The following is a 19623-nucleotide window of genomic DNA, read 5'->3' as shown; positions in this document are numbered from 1 at the left end:
ATTTTGTTAAACATAGTAATAATTTTATTATAGTTAATAAAGACAAATAGCATAATTCTTCCTATGATCCAGTCCTGTTACGTTAAGAGTATGTCTAGATAAAAAGTGTGGAGGGGCCACATATTTAACCCAGAACCTAAACTGTTATAGCCAGTGAGGGTTAGGTAGCATCCATCTTTGCTATTCAAAGCTTCCAGCAGTTCTTATGTCAAAGGCTCCTGCTGAGACAGAGGGAATAGGAGAGAAAATAGACATCAAGGGTTCAGTTAACTGCTGGGTTGAGCCTCACGGTTTAAAAAATCATTTTTCTGTTTCAGATTTTTTCCTTTATTCTCAGTTCTTCTGGCATTCAGCCTAGAAGGCAATCTGGAATTCCAACATGCTGATGACAAGATGGCAAATCTAACAATAGATAGTCTATAATGGATTTCTGTTGAAAAATATTGTTATTAATTTGCTTCATTTCCCTTTCTATGAATTCTTGCAACACTTATAGTGTTTCAAATTTTTCTCTAATAAATTTTTATGTGTTAATCTTAGTAGACAGTAAGCAGGGTATGCCTTCTGTTTAATCTCATTTTTCTCATAATAACCTAACACAAGCTACAATACATAAATAAGTATATTTATAAATTATTGTTAAATAAATGAATATCTTTCTAATAATAAGTGGATAATATAATACTAATTGCATCAATTAGTAAACATTTACTAAGCACCTATTATCTGCCAGGTACCGTGCTAAGCAATAGGTGTATGAAAAGAGGTACAAGACAGTCTCTGCCGGGGAGGGGTCAATATGTAAACAAATATATGCAAAACAAGCTATATAGAAGGTAGGAGATAATTAACAGAAGCCAGACTATTACAATAATTAGGGATGAGGTGATACGGATCTGTACTGGAGTAGCTACAGTGTCAGAAGAAATTAAGGGACACATATGAGAGATGTTACAAAGGTAAAATCAACAGGTCATGGCTTTGATATGATGGGTGGAAGACATTGAAGAATTTGGGATGACTTTTAAATTGCAAGCCTGAGATACTGGGGGGAAGGTGTTGCTCTCTATAATAACAGGTAGGAATCAAGAGAGTTTGGGGGAAAGATAATGAATCCCATTTTGGACATATTGAGTTTAAGATGTCTTCTAGAATCTAAGATGTTTGAAAGGCAGTGGGAGATATGTTTGGAGGTTAACGTTTGAGGCAGGATAGGTAGATTTAAGAATCATCAGTATAGAAATGGTACTTAAGTCCATGGAGGTATAGATCATGATGAAGAAAAAAGGACTGAGGACAAAACCTGGCAGACATCTTTATTTAAAGGACATGAACTGGAAAAGAATGCAGCAAAAGAGACAGAGAAGGAATGATCAGATAGAAGGATAATCAGGAAAAAAACACTAAATCTTCATACATTATAGGGCCTCCTCCTAAAAATCCTTGATTACTCAAAAGCGGCCCATCTAATAATTCATATGGGAAAAACAAAAAGCATAAAAACCATCTACTGTATCGTATAGCTAATGACTTGCAGTAAGAAAGTCTATTATGCACCTTCATCAAGATACATATCTGGAACAGACACTGCAGATGAACAATGAGCTGGGTTATCATTCAGGAAATATAATTGGAAAAGATTCGTTTGTAGCAAGTATATGCATAACAGATGAATGGCCCAAATTTTTCATTGTTATCTGCTAAATGAAAAAAAAAAAAGATTTAAGGAAAACCCCTCGATACATCAGCCAGATTTGTAGAATTTATGAAAGAACACGAACAATAATTAAACAGGATGAGCAAGCAGAGAATAGGTTGCAATCTACATCTATAGAAGGAGCAATGAAATGATAGCACCATTAAAGAATTTAAATAAGGTAAATGGAAAATTCTAATATCACATGGTTTCTGAGTCAAACTATCAGTTTAATTTGTCATATTTGCCCCAACTTTTAACCAGCACATAGATCACCAAGTACCTGAAACTGAAAATTAAACTGTATTTCCAACTGTGTAAATTTGGAACAGATCTAGCAATGAAGTTTTCTTTATATGCTACATTTAACTCTCTGCTTATAAGGAATAGGATGGTAGGGGAGAAAAACACCATGGGATTCTGAGGAAGGTTTTGGAGAAGGGATAAGACAATATTTCTTTTCCTCTCTTCTCTCCATTCCCACCTTCCTTCTTTTCCTTGAAACAAGGATTTTCAAGGCCTCTGAACTTTCCCAGAGAGCAAGATATATCTTTGCATCAGAAAAGTGACAATAGAGTCAGTATTCATCCCACTTTTGAGAAGAGGAGCCCCAAAGGTTGCTTTTTTTTCCCCATAATAGGTCCTCAGTCCCCCTAACTGCTAAACTGAAGAAAAGAATTACTGCAAAAACTATGAGTTTTCTTCTTCCCTCACAGAGTTTGCATCAAATTTAAAATGTCTTATGTGAAATAGAGCAATAAATTACTCTTTTAGATTCCCTATTTGGATATCATAGACTCAGAATACAGAATTGTAAGGGAAATTTAGAGATCAATTAATTCAACTCTCCTCATTTTAAGGATTTGGAAAGTGAGGACCAGCTTGGGTAAACAACTTAACCAAGAGCAAACACTTGAATCCAGGCCCTCTGACTTCAAATCTAATGTTCTTTCTACTGTAGCATACATATCACATCTCTTCTTATTATAGAAATACATAAGTAGCTGCAACTACAAAGTGACACAATAAAAACACTAAAATGGACAAAAGTCTTAGGTGACTAAAACTTTCCAAGTTTGGGTCCATGTCAGCTATCGTGATTCTTTAAAATATTTAAGAGCATCTGATTTCCTGATTCACATGCTGTAGATGACATTCATTGAGCACATTAGTGAAACTTGATCCAGCATCACTTTCTCCTTGATACTCTCTTCTCTCCTGGTTCTCCTCCTATCTGACTACTCCTCTGTCTCCTTTGCCAGATTCTCTTCTGGATTCTGCTTTTTAATTCTATCTGTTCTTCAGGGTTTTGTTTTTGGATCTCTTTCTCCACTTCCTCTATATTACTTCACTTAGTGAATTTATTAGTTTGCCTAGATTTAATCACAATCTCTATGCTGATGATTTTCAGATTTACCAATTGTTTCCCCATCTCTCTGTGAGCTTTCTCACCAAGCTTGTACCTCCAACTGCTTTTCCAAGGTATCTAATTGGATGTCCAATAGATATTTGAACATGACTGAAACAAGACTTATATGTGTTGACATATAGTAGCATTTTTTATGGTAGCAAAAAATCAGAAATAAAGTAGATGCCTATTGATTGGGGAATGGCTGAAAAATTGTTATTTATGAATGTAATCAAATTATTATTGTACTATAAGAAATGGCAAGTATAAAGAATTCAGAGAAATTTGAGAATACCTATTTAAAATGAGGAAGAGTGAAGCAGAATCACAGAACAACACACAAGACTACAATAATGTAAATGAAAATAATGTTAAAATGAAGCCAGCCTATGAGTAATTGTAATGTATAAACTTTGGGCCCTAGGGAAAAAAAAATAAGGAAATGTGCCTCCTTCCTTTTAGTAGAGTAGGATGGATTGTTGGGTGCAGAATGTTACTTGGAGTGTCAGATGTGTTCACCGAATTGATTAGTTTTGATTATACTCTTTGCTATGAGAAGACTCACTGAATATATAGGTAAGGGGAGGAAGAGGACATAACCAGAAATAACTATGACAAGAAAAAATACGAATACATTTTTGAATATGAATATAAAAATATATTAGTAAAAGAAAATCTATCCAGTTCCAACAAAATCCTAATTTGCTAACCTTTAGTACAGGATTCCAAATTTACCCATTTAGATAATATAATCCACAGGACTAATAATTGTTATTTTGTACTCTTAGCTTTTATTTGAATTATTGTTAATCATCAATAAGTAGACAAAAACAAATTCCTTTTATTAAAAAGTTTTATATATAAATGATTTTACATTTTAAAGAAAAAGATCTAATACATTGATGAGAGGCAGTGGCATGGGATTGTGTCTAGGCAGCTGACCTCAAGACTAAGAAAACCTGGGTACAAGTCCTATAACAAATTAGTTATGTGACCCTACCATAATATTTTTTGTTTATTTCTTAGAGCACTCAATAATTTCAGATAAACTCTCTCCTTGCCAGTGGTTAATATAGTATTACCTAGTTCAAATAGTAAAAAGGAGCTAATAACTAAAAGTAATAATTAATATTTTTAAATGTTTAAAGTATTGAACTTTATAAGTATTATCTCATTTTATCCTCACAGAATCCTGGGAGATAGGTGCTATTATTATCCCCACTTTACAGATGAAGAAACTGGGGTATACTAAAGTTAAGTAAATTACCTGGAGTCATACAGTTTGTAAGTGTCTGAGGGAGGAATTGAACTTGTGTACTCCTGACTACAAGTCTCGTGCTCTAACCACCACAGAAAGTTGCTGTTATTGTTGCCTAATAGTGTCTGATTCTATATGATCCCATGGACAAAGTCCAAAGGGTTTTCTTAGCAAAGATAATGAAGTGATTTACAATTTCTCTTTCCAATGTATCCCATTTTACAGATGGGAAACCAAGTCAAATAGGAGTGAACTTACTTGCCCGGGATCACACAACTAGTATCTAAGACTGGTTTTAAATCAGATTTTCCTTATTCTAGGCTCAATGCTCTATCCAATATACTGCCCAGTTGTCTCATTGTTCCACTTAGCTGCCTATTAAAGAAAAAGGAAAAGTTGTTTTCTAAAGTTCTAATAGACTAATTCCTTGCTTATAAAAACTTACCATGCAAAAAAGAAATGGGAAAATAAGCAATTACAAACAGAAATGGCCCCAAACCATTGGTAATAATAGATTGTTAAATAGCTATTTTTAATTTCCCTGGTTTAAGATTCTTGGAGGATTGGGATTGAGATATACTGACAATGAATTTCTCAAGTTAACAATGGGAGGATGAATTTGAGTTGGGAAGCTCTTCTCTGATGGTTGGTGATATTTTCCAGTCAAATAGAGAAGGACAAAGTTGCTATCTTAGAAACTGAATTCATAATGATGATGATAATGATGATAATGACATTTAATGTGGTACTTTAAGTATTTCAATGCGTTTTAAATTCAGAGTGTCCCAAAAGTCTTAGTGCAGCTTTTAAAAGCCTAAGCTTAAAACTGCACAAGATTTTAGGGACAAGCTGCATTTTAGCTCGTTTTGATTCTCACAAAAAACTTATGAGATAGACAGGACAAGTATTATTAGCCTCACTTTATAGCAAGAAATTTCAGGCAATGTAGAATATAAAAGATCATTGGTTCTGGAGTCAGAAGGTCTAAATCAAATACTGTCTCTCACATTTAACTATAGGTGTGAACTTGGGAAAATCCCTTAATATCTTTAGACCTCAAGTCTCTTATCTGTAAAATGAGGGAGAGTGTTGGGATGAATGGCCTCTGAGGTCCCTTCTAATTCTTGATTTAAGAGTGAATGAAATGAATCAGTAGTTCAAAGCTGTACTGCTATTAAAAGTCAGAGGTGGAATTTTTGAATTCAGATTTCTTTTGACTCTAAGTCCAGTATTCTATCTCATACATCATCCTGTTACAAATTATCCTAAAGCCATGGTCTAATGGAGCATCAATGCAGGCAAAACAATTTTTTCCCCAAGAATGATCTTTGTAAATCTTTGAAAGCTTTTGAATTCTAATTGTTCCATGCAAGACATGACATTTACTTAAATGATTTCAAAGACAATGTATTTGGTCCTTAAAAAAAAAAAAAAAACCTGTGAGGAAGGCAGAACAATCCATGCCATTGTACAAGCTGCTTCCCACTCGCAAGCCTCCATCGTTGGAATGCACACCAGCCTCAACTATGCCTCTTAAATTGCAACTTCCTTCAAGGTTCAGCCAAATTGCTTCTTCTTTCACAAGTTCTTTATTGATTCCTCCATTACTATTGTTTTCCCCTACACTTATTTTTTATTTAAATTTGATTTATTGTATATTTTCTATATTTACTTATCTGTGCATGTGTTACTTCTTTCCCCTACTGGAATGTAAGCTTCTTAAAGTCAAGTATTGTTTTAATCATCTACATCCCTGGCTCCCTACCATAGTGTTGCACATATAATACACTCTCAATAAACACTTGTTGAGTTAAACTGAATGACATCCCCATCTGACCTTATTCAAGTTTCTGCAGGATATCTTTCTTGGTTACTACTACTACTATTACTAGTCCTTTCCCTCCGAAATGATCTTCCATTTACTCTGTTTATATTTTTTACATATAAAATTGCTATTTTCATGTTGTCTTTCCCATTAAACCGTGAACTTCCTGAGGGCAGGGAGCATATTTGTTTTGTTTTATTTTGTGTGCTTTTATTTGTTTTTGCCTTTCTTTGTATTCCCAGTGCTTAGCTCAGTACATAATTGCTGCTGACTGACTGACAAACTGCCAGAAAAGGACACTGAACATCAGCAAAATTAGGTTGCTTGTTAATATGACAGTTTTTACTGGTCAGTAGCAAAACTATAATTGAAACTGAAGTCCTGAGACTTCTAGATTAGAGTTCTTTTTCCTGTAACATACTTCCTCATTAAATTAAAGCTGAGTACTCTGTGTTGCTATGGTGAAACACAAAACATTTTTCTTTTAACTTATTCAATATTTTCTCTCTCCTAGACATGTTAATTATTTCTCTTTTATAAGCAAAGATGAAAATAAAGTATTGACTATTATCTTTATGACATTCATAAATTCGCACATCTCAACAAAAATACTTTGCAGTCCCAGTGTTTACCAGTGTTACTTTACAAACAGACATTTAAAAAGTCAAGAAAAGTAGGATTTCAATTACCCTCAACTTTTTAGAAACTGAATGGAAACAAAAATAGTGCACCTTTTAGAACATTCTAGAAAAACTACTTGGAGAGAAAGGCAATAAAGCTCTGATCAATTGTGAGACCAGTTTTAGTACGGCAGAACAGATGATGAAATACATTTTCCTTCTCTCTCCAGAGAAGTGGGAACAAAAAGTGTGGAATGCTCTATCCATTCCTGGACATAATTCCTTCAGCAATTGCTTTTACTTAACAAATTTTCATCATTTCCTAGAAGGTTCAATGGGAATCATGGTGAATCAGCAAATGTCTTACATAAAAACAAAAGAAATTGACAAAAACTTTTATCAAAATCAGTATTGGGAAGAAAGGAAATAAGAATATATCGTCAGTTTTGGACAGTAGTTTACAAAGTACTTTGGACCATCAATAGACTATCTAATCTATTTTCCCTCTGCTACTTGAGAGGAAATGGCCTGTAGATGACCTGACATGCTGGACCTGGCATTAAGATCAACTTCTACTTTTGCCATTTACTAAAGTGTATTTATGGCCAAGTCATCTCCCTCTATCAGTTTCCTCCTCAGTAAAGATAAGGATAATAATACCTGTAGCATATACCTCACAAAGTTATTTTCAAGTTCACATAAGAGAAGTCAAGCATTTTGAAAAAATGAATGCTATTTATTATTATAATTACCAGAAGAAAAAAAAGCTATAGGTGTGAGTCTGCAGGAAAAAAAAAAAGATCAAATAACCATATTTCCGAATGAAGTTAATAAATAATTTTGCTGTGGAGAAAAAATAAAAATTGCTTTTGAAATAGCTCTATTTTTGGATTTTTCTGAATCACCTGTGTTAAAAATGAGTTATCAGAGACAGTAGCTATTGTCTGAGAGATGGTAGCACTAGATAAAAATTATAACATCATTACCATCACCAAGGCTCATTCTTCAACTCCTAAATGGACTATGATGGTAGTATAGGAGTAGGTTGTCTGTAAAATGTGTCTTAACTCCAAAATTCTATAAATGGGAGCTAAAGGCGGGGCATGTGGTGAGGCAAACTTCTACACCTCCCCTTGTCATTCCCTTTCTCACAAAGCCGTACTGAAATTGGTCATTAAAAATAGCACCTGTGTGTGACAATCAAGATGCAATCTCTTGAAGAGAAGCCTTCAAGCAAAAGGAAGAAAAATATGAGCAAGAATATGTTTATTTATAGGCTATCTGTAAGTAGAAACCACAGTAAAATGGCTCCCCATTAAAAATGTTTTCCTTTGTTTAAAACTAAGAAATTCTAGGTGAGTTTCCAGTTTGATTAGCTGAAGATACCTTGGGGTTTCTTCTCAAACACTAGACATTCTTGAGAGGTGCACAGATGATTACTCACATCAAGATCAATATTGAATCATCAGTAGTGCCTGACTTCATCAATGACAGACTGGTAAGAACTGACTGGAAAAGTATTCAGGCAATTTAGAGGGTGTGGTACACTAGACTCCTCAGAAATATACTAATACCACACTTTAAAATCTGACCAGAAGCCATCTCCTTTAGCAGCATAGCCTCAAGTATGAATTGATATGCAACAATTCATATTCTGCAAAATAAATCCCATGCAAACACAGTAATGCAAAAACACATTTCCTGCTGTCAAGAAAATTTCTGGCAAAATTAATCAACCATTCATCCATTCAGGCTCTTTGCATACCCTTTTGTCAAAGAGGGAATACTAAGAGATTTCTTTCCTCTTCCACGCACTCATTTCAATGAGTTGAAGAATCCATCAAGCTTGCGTTGATTTATTGAACTGTCTCAGAGCTCAGCAGTACAACTCCAGCAAATGAACTGGTAACTTCTCCTCAAACCAGCAGTGATTCAACCCTCTCTGGTTTATTTAACTCTTTGCAGCTTGCAGAGAAAGTTAGAGAGCTTTGTTTCATAAACACTTCTCATTAGTACTTGTAGGAGATGATTGAGTTGCAAAAAGTGGTTTTCAATTTGTTTCTGAATAGATTAGCTTTCTGGGTGATACCTTAACTCCTTACATCTACTACTAAGTATTCTTTTATTGTCCATTTGATTGCAAAGGTTTCAGAGAGGTTGGGCTCAGAGATGCTACTAAAAGTGTAAGAAAATTAGAAGTCTGGAAAGAGAATCATTTCTCATTAAAGAAGCAAATTCTTTCTGGTAGACATGGCTACATGTGGTGAACACTGCTTAACAGCCCCATTAGATGACCACATGTAATAATCTTTTAAGCTCCTCAGAAATACATATGGGTTCTTATTTTTATATTTATTTAAATCATATTGCCAGGTAAGGAGGATCATTAGAAGGAGGTACTTAAGACATAAAGAACATAGAGCAGCCAAACAGACTGGAACACTATTTAAACATGGATTTTATCACCATACCTCGTCCAGGGAGCCCCATGAAGCCCATCTATCACTCCCCAGCTTTGCATTTTTCTTTGTAAAGATAGACGACCTTTGCCTATTAGATTTCATTAGCAGGGCACCATACAAAGCTCCTTTGCACATGACAGGATCGAGAGCTAAACATCCTCGCCTGAAGGATTTGTAGGAACAAGCCCATCTTCAATCTTTGTCCCTGGGAGGCACTTTTAACACCTGCCAACCACAGCACTATCATCAGAAAAACATTTAGAGATTTATCTTCGGGCTGGTAATTATAAGAGATAATTTGTTTGGAGTATGGATAAAGTTGGTCTAGCATAAACAAACTAGAGACTCGAATTACATGACGAACATCATTAACTATTGATTTAACCACTGCGGCTCTGCCAAAGAACTGGCACTTTCTCAAAATGACATATTATTCTTGAGTAGCAACTTTGGCCTCTGAATTCATTAAAAAGGATTCATTGATCTCAATGATCTTTCACTGATGCTAGGAATGTGTGTGGACCTTTTTTTATATTCAAGAATAATTCTAGGTTTGTTCTATCAAGAGTAAATAAATCTATAATACTGGAATGGTATTTTGAAAATCAAGGTACCATGTCCAGAAAGGATTTCTTTAATGATTTGAAGTTATATGCTTATTATGGGTTGCTTATAATCATGGCTTATACAGTATCCCCAAAGTCTTAGTGCAGATTTAGGCTTTAAAAGCTTAAATAGTTTAAATATTCATTAAGTTAATAATGTAATAATACTCTGTGTCCCTCTGATCTTTGGGGAGGTGGGCCTGGGTTGCAAAAATCCTGAATCTCAACCTCTCCCAGCCATTGAATCCCCCCAAAAATCTTCCCTTGCTCTTCTCTGGCCCATTCCTCCAAAGATCAGAGGGATACAGAGTCATATCACATTGTTTTTAATAGTATTTTATTTTTCCCATTATATGTAAAGACAATTTTAACATTCATTTTTTATAAAATTTTGAGTTTCTGATTTTCTCCATTTCTTCCTTCCCTCCTCTTCCCTAACATGATAAGTAATAAAGTTTTTATAGCTTAAAACTACACTAAGACTGTTGGGCGGTTGTTCAGTCATATTCAGTCATGTTGGACACTTTGTGACCCCATTTGGGGTTTTCTAATCAAAGATTCTGGCGTAGTTTGCCATTTCCTTTTCCAGCTCATTTTATGGATTAAAAAAAAAATGAGGCAAACAAAGCAAAACCCTAAGAATCAAAGGGATCAGGAAAGGATTTCTTAAGGAAACAGTACCTTGAAGTGAGCCTTGAAGGAACCTAAGGATCCTAAAAGGTGGGAAAGAGTGAATGTGAGACAGGGAAACTGTATATATTTGGAGGCAGAATCCGTGCTAGTAGATTAATAGATCAGTTTGATCAAAGAGAGCAAGAAGAAAAGAAATGTGAAATGTCTGGAAATATATTTATACACATTATCTCATTTGAACTTCCCAATAATCCCAGGAAAGCCAGGTATCATTATCATCGATTTAAAATGAAAAAATAGGCATAGTACAATGCTTTGCCCCAAAATCATAGTGTCCATATCCTTTTGAGAATGCACCACTGTTTTATCCTTTAGAAAAGACAGAAAGTTCCTACTTTTCATTGAAAATCATCAATTTCTGAGCTTTTCAAGAACAGAAAAGCACTTGCTAATAAAATATATAATCAATATAAACCCTCATTTTTATCTTGTACAGAATGTCAAGGTGCTATAGAGAAAATATTAATAATTATAGATTTATGATGAGTTTTTATAAAATGACTATGTATACCACATGCAAAAAGAGCATGACCAACAACTAACATTTGGACGGCCCATTAACAAAGTACTTCATCTACATGAAGATGAAGGAGATCTAATAACTAATATATAGTGGAGTTTTGAATTCAGTTTTTTTTAATTCCACATATAATATATTCTATCTACTCCACTTTTAATCTCATAAAATTGAGTGAAAGTTTTACAATACTAACCCAATGAAATAAGAAAACACTGAGTTTTCTAAGAAACATTCATAGTAAAATAATAGGGACTAATTGTTATACAACTTGGATATAATCCTAAAGTAGTGCAAAAAAAGTCTCACAATTCAGAACCTAATATACCCTTTCTAATAATTCACATGAGGACGACAAGTTTAATACAGGGTCCCAGAAGTTTTAGTGCAGGTTCTTGTTATTAAATTATTTTATCTTACAATAGCCTGATGAAAGATTTAATAACTTAAACATGTGCCAAGACTTTTGGGAAACTATGTATTTCTCTTATATATCAAAAAAGATTTGCAAGAATAAAAGATAGTGTCAAAAGATTGCAGGGGAACAATACTTATTATAAGAAAAACTATCATGAAACATTTTTAAAAGACAAATACATGATATAAATAATATATATGTTATTTACAATTTCCTTCCATTAATGTAAATATTAGAAAATTTCAACTTTATAACATTCTTTTATCTAATTGAGTAAGAAAATATATTTATTATAAAATAACTTACAAGTCACAAACCACTAATTCAAATTGACTTTCCTTAGTCTGTTGGAATTACTGAGGCTTTGATCTATTTGTTTGCAAATAAACTCCTTTCCTTGCATAAACTTCAGATTTCAGAGGTGACTACACTGCTATTAACATAAGTTTTTTGAGAGCAGGTACTATTCCAGGTTTTGTTTTGGTTTGGGGTTATTTTTTTTTTTTTGCATTCTTTGGTTAGCACAATGTCCAGCATATAATAGATACTGAATAAGTATTTGTTGATTTACTGATGCTTCAGAATTAAGCACTTTCTTGGGGTAGCTGAGTGGAAAGGTTACAGCAGAGAAATTTTGCAAATTCTATGTGGAAACATATATTTAGAGTTATAAGGACCTCAAAAGTCACCTAATTTGACCCTATCCCTTCATTTAAAGAGGAAAAAAACTGAGATTCAAAGAAGTTTAAATGACCCATCTAAAGATATACATTTTAAAAGTAGCACAGCAAAGTGACCAGAGGCAGGAAATTGTAGCTTAAGATATCTTCGCTTTAGTGTTAGTTTTTAAATAAGCTGTGTGACAGCGTCAGGATCCTCTCAGCTGAACCAAGTTCATGTACTCTTTGTCTATGTGTGTGTATGTGTGTGTTTGTGCTTTTCTATGTGTCTGGAAATAGGCAGTATTTGAGTTCAGAATAAAATTTGTAAGGAAAGAAAAAAAAAGTAGTATAGCTATTTCTTCTAACCTAGCTAGGATTCATTCAAGCCTTCTGACACCAAATCAGCAATTCTTTCTGTTATACCACATCAGTAGCTTAAGAACTGGCACAGATAGTACATTTAGAGCTCTTGGTAATATTCCTGATGATTTAAGTTTTTAAATCAAATACCTTGGCTTTCTCACCAATAACATGACATCACTGTCAATGAATCATTCCAAAGCCAGAGTTAAATATCCTTAGGTCTACTGTGCTATAACCATATGTTTCTTTTGAGAACCAATGAAAATAGAAAATAAAACAAGAGAAGAAAGGATTTAGGTAAAACAAAAAAGAATATCCACACTATATAAATTGTTGAATGCTGAAATAAGGAAATTACAGAGAAAGGATGGTGAATTGCCTCTTTGGAAGGGCTTTAAAATAGAATTGTACTTCTTTAAACTTCTATGCATTATAAATGTGCTATTTTCCAAAAGGTAAGGGAGATGAATGAAATGACTTCTCAGTCATTTCCAACTTAAAGGTAATTTTACAGTGACTTCCATCACTAAAATAAACTTGTTTGCTTCATCTTTACTCTGGCTCTTCCCTTTTCCCATTCTTTCCTCTGTTCCCCACGCCTCTATCCATACTTATACATTTGATTGAATCAATAACCTTTAAAAATAAAGCAGGTGTTAAGGTATGTGCCAGGTACTCTACTTGGTGCTAGGGATACAACGACAAAATACTTTAATATTTTATTTCTATGACTCTTGGTAAGATTCTCTGAATATAGAAATTTAAAAATTGATTCCTTTATGTTCATCTGACCCTAGAGTGGAATGTGGTGGAAACCAAGGAAGGCTCCTTTAAAAAAAAATTACACATTTCCTACTCACCTACCCACCCACCCAAAACTATTGATTTCATTATTTCAGGAAAGTCTCAAGGTGGAAGTTCCCTCTACCAATGCATATCATAATCTCTATTAGAAGAAATAAATGATATACAATCATTATACAATGGGTGGAGTTGTCTCTCATTGAAAACAAGTAATATATTCATAACCAACACATAAAAAAGATCAATACATTCAATATGTAAATATGTGTATTCTGTGCTTGTGTATATATGTGCATATGTATATATGTGTATATACAATATATTTTGTCTGCTTGGTTCACTGCCTGACTTTCCCATTATCACCAATCCTAATATTGTGGCTATGTCTAAATCTGGCCTACTCAAATAAGTCCAACGTTTTTCTTATTTAAAATTCATTTATTCATTCATTCATTTATATATTATCTTATTTAATTACAATGCCTATAATAGGTATTCCTGCATCATAAAATCCAGTTTAAAATACTTTAATATTAGAAGTTTAATAACACAATACTAGAAAAAAAAGACCATAAATCACACTCCTCATCTATTATCAAGAACCGAAGGAAGGTCTCCTAAGTCATTTCAAGTTCCTAGATACATTTCTAACACTTTTCCTGCTCCCAGGAGCATTTTTTTAAATAATTCAAACTATGCAAAGCACTATGGCAGGGTAAGCCAAAGAATGGAACAGAGGGATGCCATGGTCATAACAGACTGACATCTGTTATGTTACTTGACAGTCCCTGAAACTAGCCCCAATTCTCCTGCACATTCTTCTGCTCATGGAAAAGAATCCAAATGATGTAGCATTTGGATAATAATTTCTTGGAGCACATATACTATGGAATGGGCCAATTGGTAGTCCAGTTTTAATTTCCTCTTAATTCTCTGACATCAAACTTTGAGTTGTGTCAAGTTTTCTGGTATCCTGATTAGAATCATTTATATCCATGACAAATAAAAGCATCCTTCCCCACTCTCAAAATGAATTTAAATTTTAAAAATCTCTATAGTCTCAATCCTCTTATTCTCCTGGTTTCCATCATGGCCCTATATTTCAATATAGTATCACTGGTAGCCTTTAATACTAAATCACATCTTTGTTCCTGGTGAATATAATTTGCTGCTTATGTTATTCTTCTGGAGCAGCTAGGTGGCAGAGGGGATAGAGCATCAGTCCTGGAATAAGGAAGATTCTTTCTGAGTCGAGTATGTCCTCAAACACTTACTAGCTGTATGACTCTGGGCAAGTCACTTAATGCTGTTGGAGTCAATTCTTCAGCTATCAAATGAGCTAGAGAAGGAAATGGAAAACTCTTCCTGGAATTTCTAATTCAGCGTCAACTCTTGAATGAAGACTTTCTTCTTTCACCTTCTAATTGAAAGTAATGCCTTCCTTTTCAAATAATTCATATTACTTGAACATATAATGTGTGTATATGTACCTACTTACTATATGTAGGTAAACTCAATCTATAAGTGAGGATTGATCAACAAGCACTTATTAAGTGTCTGTCACAAGTCAGCCACCCCACTAGGATCAAGTGTAATAATGTATTAAAGTATTTTGCAAATTTAAGGCACTATATAAGTGTTAGCAATTACCATCTCTATTTTTAGAGATGGAGAAACTGAGATTAAATGATTTGTCAATAGTCATGCAATCATTAAGTGGATGAGCCAGAATTTGAGGTCAGATCTGTGACTCTAAATCTAGAATTTCCTTTTTCTCTATACCAGTATCATACTGATAACACAGGTTACCTGCTTTGGTACTAGGAGCTCCCAAGAGCTCCTCTAGCTACAGGAAATATTTACTTCCTAAGAACTCAAACTCTACCTATAGATTCACACAGGTCATTCAAACTTTGTGCTCCACTAAAAGAATTTAAGAAACAAAAGACCTATGAACTTCCATTTTAAATTACTGTAAATATTCTGACTAATATGCTCAAGTTTGTATAAGAGTACTAATAAGCACTCATCACTATGAGAGTTGAATGAGATGCCTTCAGCAACTCATTTGTTAAACAGTCAGTTCCTTCAAATGAAATACAAGTCATTATCTAGCCAAACAAGAAAAAAAAAAATACTGCATTCCCGTTTCATATCCTATGTTAAGCTCTAAATCTGCAGCACTATTATTTTTCCTTTCCTTTCTTTTCTTTTTTCTTTTTTTGCAAATAACCTTATGAGATTAAAAAACTGAGCAAACCAAATGTTTTAGGTCACAGAAATAAAGGAGTTCTAAGTCAAAGTATCAGTCAAGTCACCAGGGAGAACATAGCCCATTAAAAAGGAAAACAATTTAAGTATTAACCATAAAAAAATACCATTATCAACAGAAAATTATGCCCCAGGAATTGGTTTATAATAGAATTTCTGAGCTGGAAGGGACCTATATGAGCATCTAGTCCAAGACCCTCATTTTACAGATGAAGAAACTCATCTCTCTATTACTGAACTGAATGTCTCAACTGAGATGTAAAATCTCTGTTCTATTGAACTTCAATTGTTTCATCCTTTTTTAAAGGGAATCCCCATGGCTGATCAATCTGGCAGGCAGGCAGTAAATTTGGGAACTCAGAAGGTGCATGTATTGAGTACATACTTGGAGATGTTCTGTAAAGGTAGGGAACTCATCTTTGACTTGATTTGCCCCACACCCCAACTTGCCTCCTCAACTCCACACCAAGAGTAAATATTCAAAAAATGTTGTCGATTACAATGACTTGTATAGATTAGAGATGACTCACTGTCTTTAAGGAGCTTACAATCCAAGTGAAGAGACAAGACAAATAAACATCAATTTAAGTACATATAAAAATTGAAAAATAATTATTTGAAATACCTGTGTGGAAAGCAAGGAATAACTTGAAATCTATGTATATGAGAAAAGAAAGTTTTTCACTTATACACAGAGTTCTTAATTTTTAGCACTTCTACTCACCCAAAACATCTTGATAATGCTATTAAGAATTAAGGTACTTTTGAAAAGCAGCCATTCTTATGCATTGCATACATTGCAAGTATCTCACTTCAGAGGAAAAAGAAAATATACCCTGTGACTTTTTTTTTCATAAGAGCACAGTTCCAAGAGTAATCATTATCTGATATTGAAATACAGAATACTTTGGCTCCTGGTAATGGCATCTTGATATATATGTGAATTATGTTTAAAATATAGAAGAATAATTATCAAATTCATGAATTCAGAATTTGAGTTCTGCTTAAAGTTCTATGTTTAATCATCTTCACTTAATATTCTATGCCTTGTTTGAAAATATCTGTATATATTGACTAAGCCTAAATCCTTGCTACAAATTCAAGAAATATGACAATTGAAATAACTTATTTATTGATTGGCACTAATGACTCTAGAGAAAACAAAAATACTCAATTCAAACAAACAAAATAATTAGTTGACGGAAATAAATATAAACAAGACTCTTAAGTAATAAATTTGCTAAATGTTCTTTTCTATGATCCATATTAGTCTTGGTTAATCTTTAGTTATGTACATATAACAAACTGCATGATGAAATAAAGGAATATGTTAGATTTTCCTTTCTTCTCACAAATAGCCTCCTATCATGAACTCTGCTAACTGGTCTGAATGGATAAACAGCTGTTCTCTGCAAGAATGCTGGACGTACCTCATGGACAGATGGCAGCTAATTCCCTACGGTCTAAGCACATAAACCCTTAGGTTGGTAACATTTGTACTAATCAATGGAAACACAGAAATTTGGAAAATTTGCTGAGGAACTGATCATAATACTTAAAAGACAACCCTTAAAAAACAAACCTGGGATGTTTATTTTTCTTAATTTGTGACAAATCAATTAAGTTAGCCGTTGGCTCCCAGAAGTACTCAGTCCAAAGACTGGAAATAAGACATGGATTTTAAAAACTTTTACTTGTGTGAAGAGTGTCTTCAAGGCTACCTATGAATAACTATGTGAGGAAATTACTGCTTAATTTTTAAGATCACATTTAGAAAAGCTTTTATAGAAGATAATATTATGTAAAGCCTTGACTAATATGCCTCGTCCTAAAACACACAGCCAGAAAAATATTGTTTAGATGCTAATTTATCATAGAAGAAAGAAAAAGAATATCCTGCTTATGTTTTTGACATATAAGATCCATGATCACTCAAAGAGAACATGACCTAATTATCCAGTTAGGACATATCAAATGGACAAAGAAATATGTCCAGATGGATACAAGCAGTTGGATGGGCAATCCACAGAGTTTTCAAGTCTATATGTCTATACAGATATAAGCACACATGAACACACATGTATGTGTGCATGTTTTACATTTAACTGCATACACATACATGTGTTATATAGTACACATATAAATCAAGCTCCAATTTTTAGTGTTTGCTAATTTTTGAAATGTAAATGCTCATTCAGAAAATTTTTAAATCATTTTCATGAGCTAATATGAGCTGGCTGTAGCATATCACTGAATTATACACATATGTGTATGTATGTGTATACATATGTATGTGTAGTAATACATATATATCTAATTTGTGTATGTGTGTGCACATATAAAATAGATACTGCTAATGGCCAATGACCTGTTTCCAGAATTGAACAGATCACTCAGAACTATCTATGGGAAAGTTATCAAGTTGTTGTTTTTTTTAAATAATCCATATTTTCTCCTGAAACAATGATCTAACTTAAATTCTTCTACTATGATGCATGGCCATTAGTCATAGAATGCAACAATCTCCAAAGAATTGAAGCTGAGATCACCTAGAGGGTAATGGAAAAGAGCATGTTAGGCTTGATAAGATTGCCACACAAACAAAAAAATTGCAGAACAGAAATAAGATCAAGAATACTGTCAAAGAAATGGATGATCAGGAAAAAAAAAGATGGATTAGCACATAGCAAAAAACAAATAACTGAGAGCCTATGTGCTCCACTAGTATTCATGTTATATTCAGATAATTCAATGAAAGTTCCTATTTGGGGTAGACCCTATTTGTCATGGTTATAAGATATGAATGAGAGTTGCAAAAAAAAATTAAGGAAGACATATATAGGTTTGCTTTACTAAAAGGAATATTAAAATAAATAACAGATTCACGCTGTAATAGGCATATTAGAGTATTATTATGCAACTATAAGTTTACCAAATTAATTCAATTCAATGCCATTTCCCTTTTCTACCTGTGTGGTTCTCTACTTTTTTATTTAACTTCAAAGTTTGGGTCCATGAATTTTTGTTTCAAGAAAGCCCAAATCATCTTTTGTTCACACATTTTGGAATTTCCTCTTTCCAGAAAAGCTAAAGTGACTAAATCCATTAAAAATTTTCAAGCTGGAAAGTACCATAAGAACCAGTTCAATTCTTTCATTTTTCAGATGAAGAAAAGCTGAGTGACTTGCCAAAGTTATATAAGTAAGTCCCAGGTAGAGCTGAAATTATAATTGAGATATTCTGATACCTAGCTGAGTAGTTTTCTATTATTCATTTACATTGGTTTTATAGCCAGGTTACTGGCAAAAGTCTTTGTAATGGAGGATGGATGAATAAATAAAGGTACAAGCCATATAAGTGACTTCAAGAAGTTTAGCTTATGTGAAGAGGCTCATGACTATTTACAAAAGTGGAAACAGTTACAAGATTCTTCAACTACTTAATTTCAATTTTTTTTCACAATCAATAAACATTTATTAAGCACTTGCTATTTGCCAAGGCACTGTACTAAGTTCCCAAGATACAAAGAAAGGCATTGTCAGCATTTATACCTTGGAAGTTTGCAGCACTGCAAATTTTTGGTTTTATTTTGCTTTGCTTTTTTGGTTGTTTCGATTTAAGAAAGTGATAGAGAAAATGTAAATAACGTAGATTAAATTTAAAAGCATATTTAGAAAGCCATTATTAAATATTTACCAGAATACCACTAGTTGTAATATACAGCAATACAGAATAAGAGCATCACAAAGCTTCAAAACAAAGTGCTTTATGGAGGAAGAAGACGAAATCAGAGAAGACTTCATGGAGGAGATATTTCAGTTGTGTTGTGTGTGGTTTGTTTGTTTTTTTTTATAGGCAGAAATACAACAGAACTAGGAGGAAGATTAGGTATAAGGAAAAGGCAGAATGGTGAAAAGCCCATGGAGTGTTTGAAAACCAGAGAGTAGGACAAAGGAAATTCAATCAATAAGCAACAGAATTCATTGGAGTTTTTCAAATAGTCAAGTGATATGACTAGACC

This window comes from Antechinus flavipes, chromosome 1 (genome assembly GCF_016432865.1).
Source record: "Antechinus flavipes isolate AdamAnt ecotype Samford, QLD, Australia chromosome 1, AdamAnt_v2, whole genome shotgun sequence".
Taxonomy (NCBI): Eukaryota; Metazoa; Chordata; class Mammalia; order Dasyuromorphia; family Dasyuridae; genus Antechinus; species Antechinus flavipes.
Note: the sequence above shows the minus strand (reverse complement) of the source record.